This window comes from Copidosoma floridanum, unplaced genomic scaffold (assembly GCF_036245765.1).
Source record: "Copidosoma floridanum isolate Cflo_tuat_1 unplaced genomic scaffold, Cflo_Japanese_pri ptg000010l, whole genome shotgun sequence".
Taxonomy (NCBI): domain Eukaryota; kingdom Metazoa; phylum Arthropoda; class Insecta; order Hymenoptera; family Encyrtidae; genus Copidosoma; species Copidosoma floridanum.
The window spans coordinates 516,226-531,758 of NW_028321887.1; the positions used below are offsets into that span (position 1 = coordinate 516,226).

General features: G+C 35.1%; 1 protein-coding gene and 1 pseudogene across 1 annotated transcript in view; one reads left to right on the forward strand and one right to left on the reverse strand.

Moving 5' to 3' along the window:
• Setx (probable helicase senataxin) overlaps positions 1-15,533 on the forward strand; it is a 322,325-nt gene that overhangs the window by 11,465 nt on the left and 295,327 nt on the right. The window lies entirely within an intron of this gene.
• On the reverse strand, positions 8,399-8,572 carry LOC149375223 (U2 spliceosomal RNA; annotated as a pseudogene).

Consider the following 15,533-nt stretch of genomic DNA (forward strand, 5'->3'; position numbering starts at 1 on the left):
TATATGAAAAACGATAAAAGTTCACATTTTTCAGTCCATAAATTGCTCTGTTCCTTCTGTAGAAGAAACTTTTAAATTGAAAAACACGAATTTTGCTGTTGATAATTTAAAAAAATTTTATTCTCTTAACAATTTTATTTTCATGCCCCAGAATAAATCAGCTCAGCAATAATTTTATTTACTTGTTTGGACCTTTCTACAAAAAATATTTGAAGCTGGATACTGTGCCTTTACTGGAAAAAAATTTCCTTACTTTTATAAATGATACTCATTTGAAAAATAATAAAATAAAGTTACATCTTATAGAGTTTTACGGTGCGGCCTTCAAGTTACTGCAAAAGTAAAATTTTTATTATTTACTAATAAAATAAACGAAAATTTTTTGCCTTGTCTCGATGATGTGCTATGTATGTTAAAAAAATTAGCGCATTTTAAACTTTGAATGAAAAAACGTGAATTCCTTCAAAATAGTGCATTTTTTGATGGCACGTCTGAGATTACATTTGAAAAAGGTCAATCTTATATGTGATCGTTGTGTTCTATCATTCCTCATCACAAAAAAATTGGGCCATCACGCTATTTATACAATAAAAAATTTTAATTCATTAAGAAAAGTAATATTATGAGCAACAAATTGTCAGTTTAGGAGCTACGGATTCCTATTGTATGTTTATTAGATTCAAAGGGTTTGAGAAGTATTTTGACCATCTCACTTCTATTTTCGTACATCGTTATGCGAATAAATAGCAATACTTGTTATTTCTTAATTTCTTTTTTCACATAGGATATTCAATGTTTGAGTAAAAATCAGAAAAGTGGAATTAGAAAAACAATTTCAAAATAATGTACTGCCAAAGCAGAAGAACAGCAGTTGGTTAACTTAAATTCTACTGTATCGACATAGTATCTGTATATACATTTACAATGCTGTTTGTAAACATTTATGTATACATGATATAAGCCAAACTATGAATTGAATCTGGTTTGTATTCGCTTTATTCTTAATGCAGTTGTATTGTTTTAACGTTTTTCCTCAAACTAAAAATCAGTAAGTAACTAAAAGATAAGTAATTTTATTAGGAAAATAATTAATATTTTAAGATACTAAGTGTACTTGTGTAGAAAGCAGGATGGCACCTGAAATTCAATTACCAAAGAGTAAGCTACAAAAAGTTAAAGAGAAAAGAAAAATCTCGGCTGAAAAACGTGAGCGAAAAATTCTTCAAAAGCGTATCGATCGCGAAAAAGCAAAAAGCTTACGTAGTGAGGTATAAGTAAGTAATACACACTCCACATCAAAAACTCTGCGTGATAAAGATACTGATATGGTTAGGTGTTGTTTCCAAAGATTAGGAAATATGTCTATAAAACATTACGATGATATTAGTAGAAGAACAAGAAAAAATAAATCCGAAAATCTCAGTGGAATAAACAGTCAAAATGATGCTGTTGAGAGCTTAAGTACGTTAAATGAGACACAATCAGCTCTTGATCAGAGGGAGTCACAATCCCTCCTCCTCAAGTACACATGTAGAAGACGGTATCGCTAATAATCCACAAAAATTGAGCCAAGAATATAAAGTCAAAACAGAAAGTTTCTATTCAAAAGTAAAAATTTTGCGTGTAGAAAAAGTAATAAGTAATGGAAAGGAAGGGAGCAAACGTTGCGTCGAAAAGTAAAAAAACTAGAACAAACGAATAAACTACAGTTAAAAACTATTAATTATTGGAAACAAAAATATTACAGAGCAATAAGAACCGAAAAATCGCCAATCAAAAAAAAAGTTGATAAAATAATGAAAGAAGGAAAGCAAGCTATGAGGCAAAAATTATTACGTGGAGAAGTACTTCAGTCAGCTTTTAGAAAATAAAAATAAATTAAACACCGAAAAAGAAGAATCGTCATTGTTGCAAGCTATTGCTGAAAAAATTATAAAAAAATACCGTTGTATAAAACAACCTTCTGGGCTCGTTAACAATTACTTACAGAGAAAAAGTATTTTATCATACTTTAATTCAAATATAAGTAATAATAAGAAAATGCTTATTAAATTACAAATGAAAAACGAAATGGAAAAATTTTTTGAAAAAAATGAAAATTCTGCTCCTGAGCCAAGTAAAAAAGATTTTATTACTAAAAATGAAATAGAGATACGTAAAAGATGCTTACTAGATACCTTATATAATTTGTACCTGAAATTTAAAGCTGAAAAATCCTTAAAAATTTCTCGTTCTTTGTTTTATATGTTGGGCCCTTTTTTGGATAGTTACTCAGAAAATGTCCAGGAGGGAAACATGCCTATGTAAAACGCATGCTAATTTTGATTTAATTTTACAAAAATTATCACAATTAAATGTATTATCTATGGCAAGCTCGAAATATTTTACTGATTCTGTAACTTGTGACTCTATGTCTAAATCAAGTATGCACCGAGAATGTTTAATTTGTCATAATAAGTATGTTGCACTTTCTAATGATTTTTGTATGACATTTTATCATCAGTGAAATAGTAATTATGTAGATCGGTTGGGTGCAAAAAGCAAAATGTATCACGTTAAAATTACATCAAAACAAAAAATTGAGTGTGGTGTTAATGATATGATAAAAGAATTAAACTCGCGTACACCTGAATATTTAAAACACGTCTACAATACGGGCCATCAATATAAATTTATGAACCATCTCAAGATACATCGAAATATGAATGAAGTACAAATAGTTATAGATTTTAGTGAAAATTATAACTCAAAGTATGCAGAAAAAATACAAAGCGTACATTTTGGAGCTTCAAAGAAACAAATTTCACTTTATACAGGAGCTTTTTTTGTAAGGACTCAGAAACTTTTGAAATTCAATGCATTTCTTTGTGCACAGTATCAGAATGTTTAAGACATGATGCTTCTGCTGTTTAAGCTCATCTACAATCTGTTCTTGATCATATTAAAGCATTCGTACCAAACTTTAAGTTACTTCATTTTCAAAGTGATGGTCTATCTACCCAATACAAAAATAAAACCAATTTCTTTTTATTTTCTTACTATTGCAAAACTTTGAAACTTGATCATGCATCCTAAAATTTCACAACAGCAGGTCACGGAAAAAGTTGTGCTGATGGGACAGGTGGTACTGTGAAGTCAGTTTGTGACAGAGCAGTTTCTTTTGGTCACGATGTTTTGACAGCAAGTAATATGATTGAAGTCGTCGAACGGAACAAAATAAAAGTAAAAATGTTTTAAATATAAAAAATTTACGTGTCAAAAATAGACAAACTTTTAGAAAATGTAAAACTACAAGTTGCACCTAGTTCCATGAAAATTCACCAAGTTGTATGGACACGCACACTTGAGGATACTTTATTTTTAAACTATTTATCATGCTTTGAATGCATAAAAAATCCACCTTGTAAACATTATGGATTAAATCCTTTTAGTTTTCAAGTTGTGAGTACAAAAGTGCAAATTAGAAATAAGCCAGAAGACAAAGCCAAATCAAAAGTTCGTAAATTAAGATTAAGCTCTAAAAATTAAAGGACAAGTAATACATAAGTGTACTTCGATAATCACTTTATTTGTTAAATTATTTTATTCTAAGTTTAACGTCTTAAATTTGTGTTCATTAGATATTGTTATTTATAAAAAGAGAGAATATAATATTTTTTATTTTTTATTACGTAATGTATTACAAATTCGTCATTGTATTGAAAAGAAAACTAGGATTGTACAAAAGTTTGCTGAGATTATTTAAAAGGGTTAGTGTAATTAATTTAAAAATATGTTATTTGTTTTATTTAATTTAACAAAAATCAAGAATAAAAAATCTAGGACTTATCATACTGTTTATTTTATATCGATAATTTTTTTTACTTCTAAGCAAAAAAACAAAGCCAGAAAATGTTGGGAAAGTAAAAAGAGGCATTTCAGTTTTAGGCTTCCAATTTGGACGGCCTTCATGCCAAATCAAGCACATCAATAAATTTACTACCTAAAAAGGTGTATGAATATATGTACAAAGACTCAATTATGTGCTTAAAAAAAAAAAAAAAAAAATTCCTTAAAATCAAAAGTTTAGTGGATTTGCCCAAATATTTACGCATACGCAATTTATATCTAGATATGAAAATTTCACCAAGTACATGGAATGACCCATATTTAAAAAATTTATCTTTTACCAATTTTTGAAAAAAAACCACACGCATCACTCCTTTGCCTAGTTTTTTTTTTTTTTTTATTATTCACATTTATAAATTTGTTGCGATAACCATCTAGACTATATAAATATACACCATTTTAATTTTAAGTAAAGCAGTGTACCCGAGACTTTAGAAAGTCATGGGTTCTGATGCTCTTTCGAGGTGCATCCAGGGGCCGCGAAAATTTAAGCGAAACTAGCTGTTGAATTTTTTACTTCCGTATTTTTCTCTATATTCGCATTTTCTATCGGGATTTTTACTACGCAAGCTTTTTTTATTTTATCCACGTGGGATATTCTTACCTCGTCCTTTTTTTGAAGCTTGGAATTCTTTTTTGCATAATCAGTGCCAGTTATTTCGTACGATCCCTCATATTGGGCGCCGAATTTCCCTTTCGATGGTTCCTTTAACACATAAACCATTTCCCCCTCGAGGTAGTATCTCGTATATAATTTGCGGTCTTAATAATACTTTAAGCGGTATTTCGCTTGCACTTGGTTCATTGCGGTGATGGTTCTTATCTTCGTCAGTGTTGTTACCAGCTCATTAAAATATTCGTTCGACGTCTGGCCGCTAGATGATGTATGAAAGCTAGTAGGTGTTCTCGCTCTCTGTCCAAAAATAAGCTCATGTGGTGAGTACCCTGTACTCTCATGGTCCGTAGTATTATATGAGTGTATGCACAATGGTAAGTGTTCATTCCATTGATCTTTTTTCTCTACGTAAGCTTTTATGTATTCGGTGAGCGTATGATGCATTCGTTCGATGGCCCCATTTGTTTGAGGGTGAAATGCCGTACTACCGATTTTGTCTATTTTAAATAATTTTGCTAATTCTTCCATACTTTTATTCATAAAATGGGTCCCTCGGTCAGACAGTAGATGCTCCGTGGGTCCGAAATATGTTATAAATTTGTCGGTTATTGCCCTCACGGTCTCCTCAGCTATTGCTCTCTTCACTGGTACAAGGACAATAAACTTTGTTAGCCAGTCCTGCATAGACAAAATATGTGTATAGTTATTTATCGATGGCTTACTAATGGGCCCAAAGTAGTCCATTGAAATTTTTTCAAAAGGTCTGCTTGGTGTGTCCGTAATGAACAAGGCTTGTTTTGTTTTTATCCTTACAAGTTTTTTCGTCTGACATGAGGGGCATCCCAAAATAACTTGCCTTATGTCTGGGCGCATATTTCCAATTGTAGTCCTTTGCGATCCTACTATATGTCTTGTTCATGCCTCTGTGCCTACCTATAGCTGCTTTGTGGTACTTTTTAATTATTTTTAATCTTTGACTCGTCGGTTGAATTATTGGTGTGTTGGTGTAGAGCACTGCAGCTTATCTAGTGTCTTTGTATACTTTCTCAAAAATATTGACAAAGTACCCCCATTGAGTAAGATTAAGAATCGCTAGATCTCTAATAATTCCAATTGTCTTAATATTAGTTGCAATTATTACGTCTCTAAGAGCTTTAACACACTTCTTAATATTCGATTTGAGCGCCGCTTCTTCAAAATGCTCCTTTACATACACGTGTATAACCGTTAACTTTCTCTCTTTAGTACTTTTAGCTTCACCTACGACTTTCTGCTCGTTGTTCATGCGCGTCGGATTTATGTACCCTCTTTCATGTATAGCATCTATCGCTTCCGTATTGGGTACCGCTTCCGTTTCCGTCATAAACGCCAGGTTTTCGAGATACCTAAAGGGATGGTCCATCGCTATCGGCTATTCCTTTTTTCTCCTGTTCGTCCGCCAGCTGATACAGTTCATGGCGTGGCCGCTCAGTGTTTATTTCTCCCTCTCCTATTACTACATTTCGAGAGAGTGCATCAGGTGCTTTGTTTGAAATGCCTGGCCGATTTACTACGTTAAACTCGTAGCCTCATAGTTCCGCTTTGAGCCTATTAAATCTTATGTCAGGCTTCTTTCACGTATGATAATGTTTTAGTGGCTCATGATCTGTGACTACTGTAAATTTGCGCCCGAATAAGTACGGCTGAAACTGTTCTTTTGCGAACACGATGGCCAACAGTTCCTTATCATGCGTTGGGTAGTGTGATTCGCTCCCTCGAAGGCATCGTGAGGCAAATCCACACGGCCAACCTTTCTCAGTTCGCCTTGGGTTAATATTGCCCCTATTGCGTAGTCTGACGCGTCCGTTGTAACTATTAAGGGCTTCTCCAGATTAGGTGCAATGAGTACCGGCTCACTACATAATGCGTCAACTAGTGTTCTAAAAGCTTGCTCCTGCTGCTCTTCTCATTTGAACACTATTCCTTTTCTCAAGAGTTTTAAGAGTGGCTGAGCAATTTTTGCATAATTCAGAATAAATCGTCTGTAATATCCGACAAATCCAAGAAATTGTTTGATTCTTTTTGCATTCGTAGGTCTCGGGTATTTCTTCGATGCTTCTGATTTTTTTGGATCTGTTTTTGTTTGTCCGTTTCCTACTACGTGTCCCAGTAATTTCGCCTCGGGTTTTGAAAATTGGCATTTTTTCGGCTCAATTGTTCAGGTTGCTTCCAAAAGCCGCTTTAAAAGTCTAATAAAACGCCTCTCGTGCTCTTCGAGGTTCGGAGCAAACACCATGATGTCATCCAAATGCACTTCGATTTCATGCCCTTGTAGACCCGCCAAAGCGAGTGACATCGCTTTTAAAAATGTATTGTAACTGTTTTGTGTGCGTCATCCTCGTGAATTTCTAAGTGAAAAAATCACTGTTTCAAATCGACTACTGTTATGTATCGAGCCGACGCACAGTGGTCCCAAACGCTGAAAAAATTATCAAAATTCGTGCTTCACACGAATTTTCAATCAATTTCATCAATTTTGGGCTTATTTTACTCCTAAGGCCATAACCTTCAAGAATCCGTTTCCCTCCGTCCTGTGACGACTTTGTATATGTATGATTTTTATGTATATATATAGCGAATTTCGATAGTCACATTACTGTGTATACATAAAAACGTTGTTAAAATCAACCAATTTGTACCAAACTTAGTGTACGGGGGTTTTTGGGGTCACTGATTACGAATCTGTAGTTGGATTTGCGAAATTCAAAATGGCGGATCCAAGATGGCCGACAAAGTTTTCAAAAATCAACCGATTCGCACCAAATTTGGTGTACGGGTGTTTTTGGGGTCGCTGATTACGAATCTGTAGTTAGATTTGCCAAATTCAAAATGGCGGATCCAAGATGGCCGACAAAATTTTCAAAAATCAACCGATTCGCACCAAATTTGGTGTACGGGTGTTTTTGGGGTCGCTGATCACGAATTCGCACACTGGGAGAAGGATTTATTAACTGTTAACATTTACGAATATTGGAAGAAAATTAGTTGGCATATTCATAACTACCATGATATATTTTTTATCTGAAGCTTTCACACCATTTTTATTATGAATTATATTTCTGGTATTTTTATAAAAAATTCCACTGTATAAATATTTTATCTAATTTACATCTTATTTTTGTTCTAAACATCATTATCATCATCATCATCATCATCATCATCATCATCATCATCATCATCATCATCATCATCATCATCATCATCATCATCATCATCATCATCATCATCATCATCATCATCATTACTATTCCCTTCATAATTAAAATCATTATCGCTTCGATCGTCTGACACATTCCCTATGTTTTTTTTTCCAATCAACAAATCATTATTCACTTTTCCCCTTGAAGATTCATTTGCTGTTACCTTTTCAAAATTTAGCAAGGAAAGCATTTCTTCTGTTAAATGTTTATGGCTTTTTTTCGAACTTGATCGACACATGGAAAAGAACGGATCTGAGTGTATCATAAGCCTCTGGAAAATGTCCGTATTTGTTGCGATCCTATTGACAAACGAATAGTGTGAATATCATTCAATAAAAAAAAAAAAAAAATGGCTGTACTTCCGAACACGGTCAGGCACCAATCGAGCTGAAAATTTGTGTATTTATGTTTTTTGGGATGCTGATTACGAATATGATAGTCCCGTTTGGCGCAAACGACCCTGAATGTGTCAAATGAATACATATGCATGGTATATGTATAGTGACTGAAAGGGGATTCAGAGGATCGAAGGGGCAACCTAAAATTGTAGACATGCAGCTCCTCGTGGTGCACTCTGAATGATGCTAAAGACCTACGTTTTTAATTAAAAATTGAAAAAAAAAAACATTTGCAAAAAGTAATGTGACAATAACATATGTGATCCATCAGATATACTTTCCACATGTATAGTGATAGTCGAACTGTGACATATGAGATCCATTATAAAAACCCAATACCCAATTAACCCTTACATTAAGAGCGTATCAGATACAAAGCTGATAAGAATAGATAATATACTTTGATCTGTGTCAAATGGTCGGGGAGCGATAGCAAAATAAAATCAAATTTTATGACTTTTAGATCTATGAAAAACATACATTTTGGTATTTTCACGATAACTTAAGTAAAAATGAAAATTTTTTCTTGAAACTTTCAGGAATACTTCGTTTTGATATTATGTTGACAAGATTTTATTTTGAGAAAATTTAATGTAACCGTTTCTGCGTTATTTGAGGTTATGTGAACGTTAGCTATTTTTTTCAAAACGCTGTATCTTGGAAAGTTTTTAACCGATTTTGATGTTTTGGGGTTCATTATTTTTGTACTTAATTGTAGAATATATATGTGTAATGTATGCTTTACAACGTTACGTATATATGGCGTTTTCTATAACTATTAAAATAGCATAACTTTCAAGGTACTATATCTTTTTCAATTTTTATTTTTAAGAAAAAAGAAAAAATACGTGTCGATTATTTTTCAAAGCACTACAAGACGGACCAAATGGAATTTTTCATGCAAGATCCCAATTGTTTTACTTTTAAAACAATCAAAGACAAAGCATAATTGCTTTATTTTAAAGTTTTTTGAGGTTAGGAAATATCAGTGATCAGCGCAATGAAAAGTAATAAATGTTTCTCATCATTCTATGAAAAATTCATGATGGTTAATTTTTTAAAGAATTTTTTGACGCATAATACTATCAAAAACTACGCAACACTACTTTATTTCGAAGATTTTTGAGGTTAGGAAGATTCAGCGATATGTTAGACTAAAGTAAAGTGTCGATTCATGTTTTGGTATAAGAAATACACATGATAATTATTTTTTAACGTTCAAAACGTTGAAAAACTACGCAAAACGACATTTTTCGAAGTTTTTTGAGGTTAGGAAAATTCAGCAATAAGGTAGACAAACAAAGAGTATTAATTCATGTTTTGGTATAAAAAATACGCATGATAATCATTTTTTAAGAATTTTTTAACGTTCAAAACGTTGAAAAACTACGCAAAACTACTTTTTTTCGAAGTTTATTGAGGTTAGGAAGAATTAGTGATGTGCTCGATCAAAAATAAGTATGAATTTGTAATCAGCGATGAAAAATACATATGATTAAGCCTTAATTTGGATTTTTGAAAGTCCAAAATTATTTTAAATCAAGTAAAACAGCTACCTTAGAGTGATTTTGACTAATTGCAGCTGCCATATTGGTCCGCCATTTTTAATTTTGGAAAAAAGCCAGACGGCAAAAGAAAGCCTTCTAACTAAGCTACAGTTTGCGCCCATAAAACATTTCTTACGACTTATAGAATTTTGGGCAGATCTTTGTTCCGTTTCACAAAGAACGTCCCATATATGTATGTAAGTGTGTGTGTGTCCATTATTACATACATATGTATATGTAGCCCGCTTAAGTCATAATTTGGGATGTTTTCATCGATATACAGAATGAAACTCATGTGTTTGGTCGTTTTTATACTTTTTCATTGTTTTATTACAATAAATAATGCGAATTGTTATAATTTGTTATATATATACCTTGATTACATATATATAATGATGGATGACACTTCGGAGGAAATCGGATCCTTGTAACCTATGATCTTACGAACAAAATAAGCCCAAATTCGTATTGATTGAGTGAAAAATCACAGGAAGCGCGAATTTTGATAATTTTTTCGGCTTCCTGAATCACTGTAGCCAGTTTTCTGCTGCCTCGCGTACCGTACGTAGCGTGATCCAGGTGCAACTCAACTTTGGTGTATTAAATATTAAGATACCGTCTGTTTACCATTACAGTTTGAAAATTTGTAAAGTAACAGTTGGCTATTCAGATAAAAAATATATCATGGTAGTTATGAATATGCCAACTAATTTTCTTCCAATATACGTAAATGTTAACAGTTAATAAATCCTTCTCCCAGTGTGCGAATTCGTGATCAGCGACCCCAAAAACACCCGTACACCAAATTTGGTGCGAATCGGTTGATTTTTGAAAATTTTGTCGGCCATCTTGGATCCGCCATTTTGAATTTGGCAAATCTAACTACAGATTCGTAATCAGCGACCCCAAAAACACCCGTACACCAAATTTGGTGCGAATCGGTTGATTTTTGAAAACTTTGTCGGCCATCTTGGATCCGCCATTTTGAATTTCGCAAATCCAACTACAGATTCGTAATCAGTGACCCCAAAAACCCCCGTACACTAAGTTTGGTACAAATTGGTTGATTTTAACAACGTTTTTATGTATACACAGTAATGTGACTATCGAAATTCGCTATATATATACATAAAAATCATACATATACAAAGTCGTCACAGGACGGAGGGAAACGGATTCTTGAAGGTTATGGCCTTAGGAGTAAAATAAGCCCAAAATTGATGAAATTGATTGAAAATTCGTGTGAAGCACGAATTTTGATAATTTTTTCAGCGTTTGGGACCACTGTGAGGCGTTTTGGTAAATTCTTGGATAACAACATCGTGCGCGACGCTTCGACAAGCGTCCGATTTTCGCGCTCGGCCTTGTTGTTTTGTTGGGGAGTATATACTACTGAACGCTGGTGCTTGATTCCGTTTTTAAACAGTCTATCATCAAGCTCTTTATTTACAAATTCCAAGCCATTATCGGTTCTAAAAATATTTATTTTCATATTTGTTTCTATTTCAAATCGTTGCATGAAATTTATAAAACAATCCTTCACTTCGCTTTTATGCTCTATAAAATACACGGTAACGTAGCTTGAAAAGTCATCTTTGAATAATAAAAAGTATCGCGAATTGCCAACTGACTTTATTTCCATAGGCCCGCAAAGATCAGAATGTATAATTTCACCAACTTTAGTCGTACGAGTTTCGCTTATTGAAAAAAGACTCCTGTGCATTTTTCCTAACACGCATGCATCGCAAAAAGAAGGTGATTCTTCTACCTTAATGCCGTTTTGGTCCAAGAAACCTTTTACGTGTGAAAAATTTTGGTGCGCGAGGCGCTCGTGCCAAAGCTGCAACGAGCCTTTGTTTTTGTTTACATTTTGCTCCGCCACGAGGGATTGCTCCAAGTTATCGATTTTAATATTTAACTTAAAAATGGACTCTTTGTCAGATTTATTTCCCGTCAAAACAATCTCACCATTTTTACGGAACGCGCAATTTTTATTATCAGATTCAAAAACCATATTTCTTGCAAGAGCTGATCCCATCGAGAAAAGGTTAAATTTTATTTTGGGAATATATAAAACGTTCGAAAGACATTTTCTTTCCCACGTCTTTCCGTTAAACGCTAAAATATTAATGCGGCCTTTACCAACAGCATCAACACAACGACCGTCGCCTAGGCAAATTCGCACATGAGCATTTTCGAGGTTGTGAAACCACTCGCGCCTATTCGACATATGCTCCGACGCTTCTGAGTCGAGAAGCCACGCTTCGTTTTGGTTAGTATCGTCGCGCGAAAATAACACAGTACCTATAAATGCCCCGTTGTTTCTATCTTCGTCGTTGGTGTGCTGCTGCTTCGAAGTACCCGACTGTTGGGCTGGCTTTCCGTGAAGACCCCAGCAGTCCCGCTTGTTGTGACCAAGCTTGCCGCAGTTCCAGCAGCCTTTCTTCTTTCTGGAATCTTCTCCCGGTTCGCTTTTTGAGGAATTCTTATTCGCTTCGGCGTTTTTCTTCGCGTGTTTCTTGTTTTTGTTGCCTGCGTAGAATGCGTTATTTTCGGGATTTTCTTGAACTGCCATCCTTGTTTCCTCCATAATCAACTTTGACGTGAGATTTTCAACGGTTTTCTGATCCAATGCTGCCGAGTCCCATGCTGATTTAAAATGATTATAACTTGGTGGCAAAGTCATTAAAATTTTCGTGATCAACATATTGTCCGAGATATCTTCTTTCAAGGATCTCAGCGTATTGCACAAGTCTTGTATTTTTTAAATGTGCGTGGCAATATCATCACTTAGATCTCGTATTAAAGTGAGCCACTTTTGTTGCAATAAATGAACACTAGTTTCACTTTTATTCTCGTAAATAGAATGGAGCTTATCCCACATGTCCTTTGCAGATTGGCAACTCAAAATGTGGGTCATCGGTTGTCTGTCAATTGAAGTGACGATGAGTTTCTGTGCAATCCCATCCTTCTTGGTAAACTCCTTGAGTTTCTTTTCAAACTCTGTTTGTTGAGTTGCAGTTGCTTCTTGTCCAGGAGTTTAAGGCTTCATTTCAACACCGGTGACAACATCAAACACTTCTTGCGATATTAACATCACTCTTACTTGAAATTTCCACATCCCCCAATTTTCAATATTTTTTAATTTAGCAATTCTCACTAAATCATTTTCCATTTTTAAATTTATTTTGCACTTTTGCACTTGGGCTGGCGAAGATTTAAAAAAAAAAAATAAAACACTTTCCTATGGTAGTGGAAGGCCCATAACCTGTTATTAAATAAGAGTGTGGATTTACTCAGGAAAGCCGTTTATTGAATATAAATACAGTGAATATACAAGAGTGATGCGGGATCGCACGACCGCTACTGCCGCGTGCAGCCTGGGGAGGCGCTAAGCAGTGACTGACTGCGCTACTACACTAGCGCCGAGACGAACGCACTTACGCGTAGCAAAGTCAAAAGAGAGGGGGCTCACGTAGGGCAAAATGCCCTTACATCTAATTATATACATATACAGCGCTTGATATTCTTTCTACTATACAACAGTTATTATTTTTGTTATGGTAATTTCTAGGGTCAGAAGTACTGTACTGCACATTAGGTGCTTGATCATCGTACGCAGGTCTTCCTTCATTTTTGTCCTCCATCTCTGTTAGTCTCTTGCACGGTTCTATTTCAGGCATATCGGGGTCTTTTATTCTTCCATTTTTCGCGTCTCTCCATAGCTTTTTGCACCCGCTCGTAGAGTGCAGACAATGCTCCTGACAATATGAGCACCACTTAACATCCCGGTTGCCATCCCATTCGTCCGTATCACTCTTTCCCTCCGGCGCATCGCTGATTACTATGCCTATCCTTGGGTTTCTCTTACCAAAAAAACTCTCCCGTGTTGCATATGTGCTGAAATTATTGGGTGCCATTTGACGTAGATTTAACTCGTTGTCTATGTCTATAGCCGCTTCAATGGCCTCCTCCAGTGTTATAGGTTTTACCCCGGCCACGTTCCAACTGTATGGTGCTTTCAACCCATAGATATACTGTTTCGCTGACTCTCTATCTGCGGATTGCTTTAGGGCAGTTTTCTGAATTTGAGACAGCTGTGGGTTGACATGTGTGGTTGGGTGGGCAGTCATCATTATTCTATTATGCAGCTGTTGCGTCCGGCTGCAGTACTGAATAACTGACTCGCTGTACAGCTAAGTCAATGACTTAAGTTGGGCTAGCTGTGTATCGATGCCTCCCATGCTCCCGAATCACCGTGATAGAGCGAGTAAAAATGCGTCTACGGTATTAAACAGTGATAACCGGGTGCGAAATTGATCTGCCGCCATCCCCCTAAGTTTACCGCCTAGTATACCTATGAAGTATTTTTCGTACTGCCGTGGGACTGCTAGATTTGCTGTCCTCACCATCTGTTCAAAAAGCAAAAAGTTTATTGGATCTCCATTGAATATAGGGATGCCACTCGCCGCGCTATTGACATGGGACAGCGCACTATAGTGCATGCTAACAGGGTACGTGTTTTCCGCTCGCTGTTGACTCATGATGGGGCTTATATAAGTTTGATGTGGCTGCGCTTGATGTTGCTGCTTTTGCAAAATGTATTCCCTGTTCATGTTATTATCCCGAAACGGCCAGTCAGATGACGGTGCTGTCGGTTGGCCTCTCACCCGTTGATTTATTGGGCCTGTAGGTTCGTAGCTGGGTCCAGAATCATGCATCCTCGCGCCCGAAAAACTTGGGATTCCCGTTTGCTGCCTCCCATACATTCTTACTTCTTCCGACGTCCTTGACGTTAAGCCCCAATTGTTTTTATGGCCAAGTACTAATTCCCTACAATTTTGTGTTAGTTTTCCCTCCGAAAACTGTGGCGCACATTGCTGTGCTGTTTGCTGCGCCGCTTGTTTTTCTCTTCTTCTGAACGCATGTTGAAGCGTATCCTGTGTATCCTTACTGTCGAACCTATCTCTTCAGTGCAAGTTTACGTCCCTCGAAATTTCGCTCATCCCATTTCCGGCTGTATAATCTGCATTCTTTAAGGGTGACATATTTGCCGCATCGTTTCTTACGGTGTTTGAATATTCTGCACCCGCCCCCATTATGCATGACGTTGTGTGTTTTGCCCAACTTTTGCAACGTAACAGCATACACGATAGTCATCGACAAATATATTTCACCAATAGAAATGTATAAAATCAACATCGCGGGGAAATAATATCTTATCGTGGGAAAAAATATTTTATTGTACAAGTATGTATTAGCTGATCAATCAATAAAATAGAATCCAATAAATTTGTGTAATGAACTTATATAAAAATAAAATTTTTTAATAAACAAGATTATAATATTCAGCATATAAGATATTGAATCATACACCATAAGTCATAACTTTTTTTTTTTTTTTTTTTTTTTATTCTATAATACACTCAAACGATTGCAATATCGATTTTAAGACACGCTACATATATAACCGAAAATATTTTTTCCCGCGTCTACATTTTTAATGACGAGTGATTTTGTCAGTATTTAATGAAAACAGGGTAACGAATCATTATCATCGCAATGCTTCTGAATGGCATAGTTAAATTATTTGTACTCTTGTAGATAACCTCAAAAATACGTCTAGCAGTCGTGAATGGTTTGGGCGCATTAGTTGTTTTTTAAAAAATGATTGAAAATTGTGTGCTTAGTGTTTCATTAACATCATTGTCTTTTAAAATCAGTAAACTTATGGTTACTATTACTTTTTCTACTTATTTTTCTCTGAGATACAAAAAAATTAGAAAAGTTTGAACTCACTTTCCAAAAGTCATTGTAAAAATAATTCATTGTCATTCAACAATGT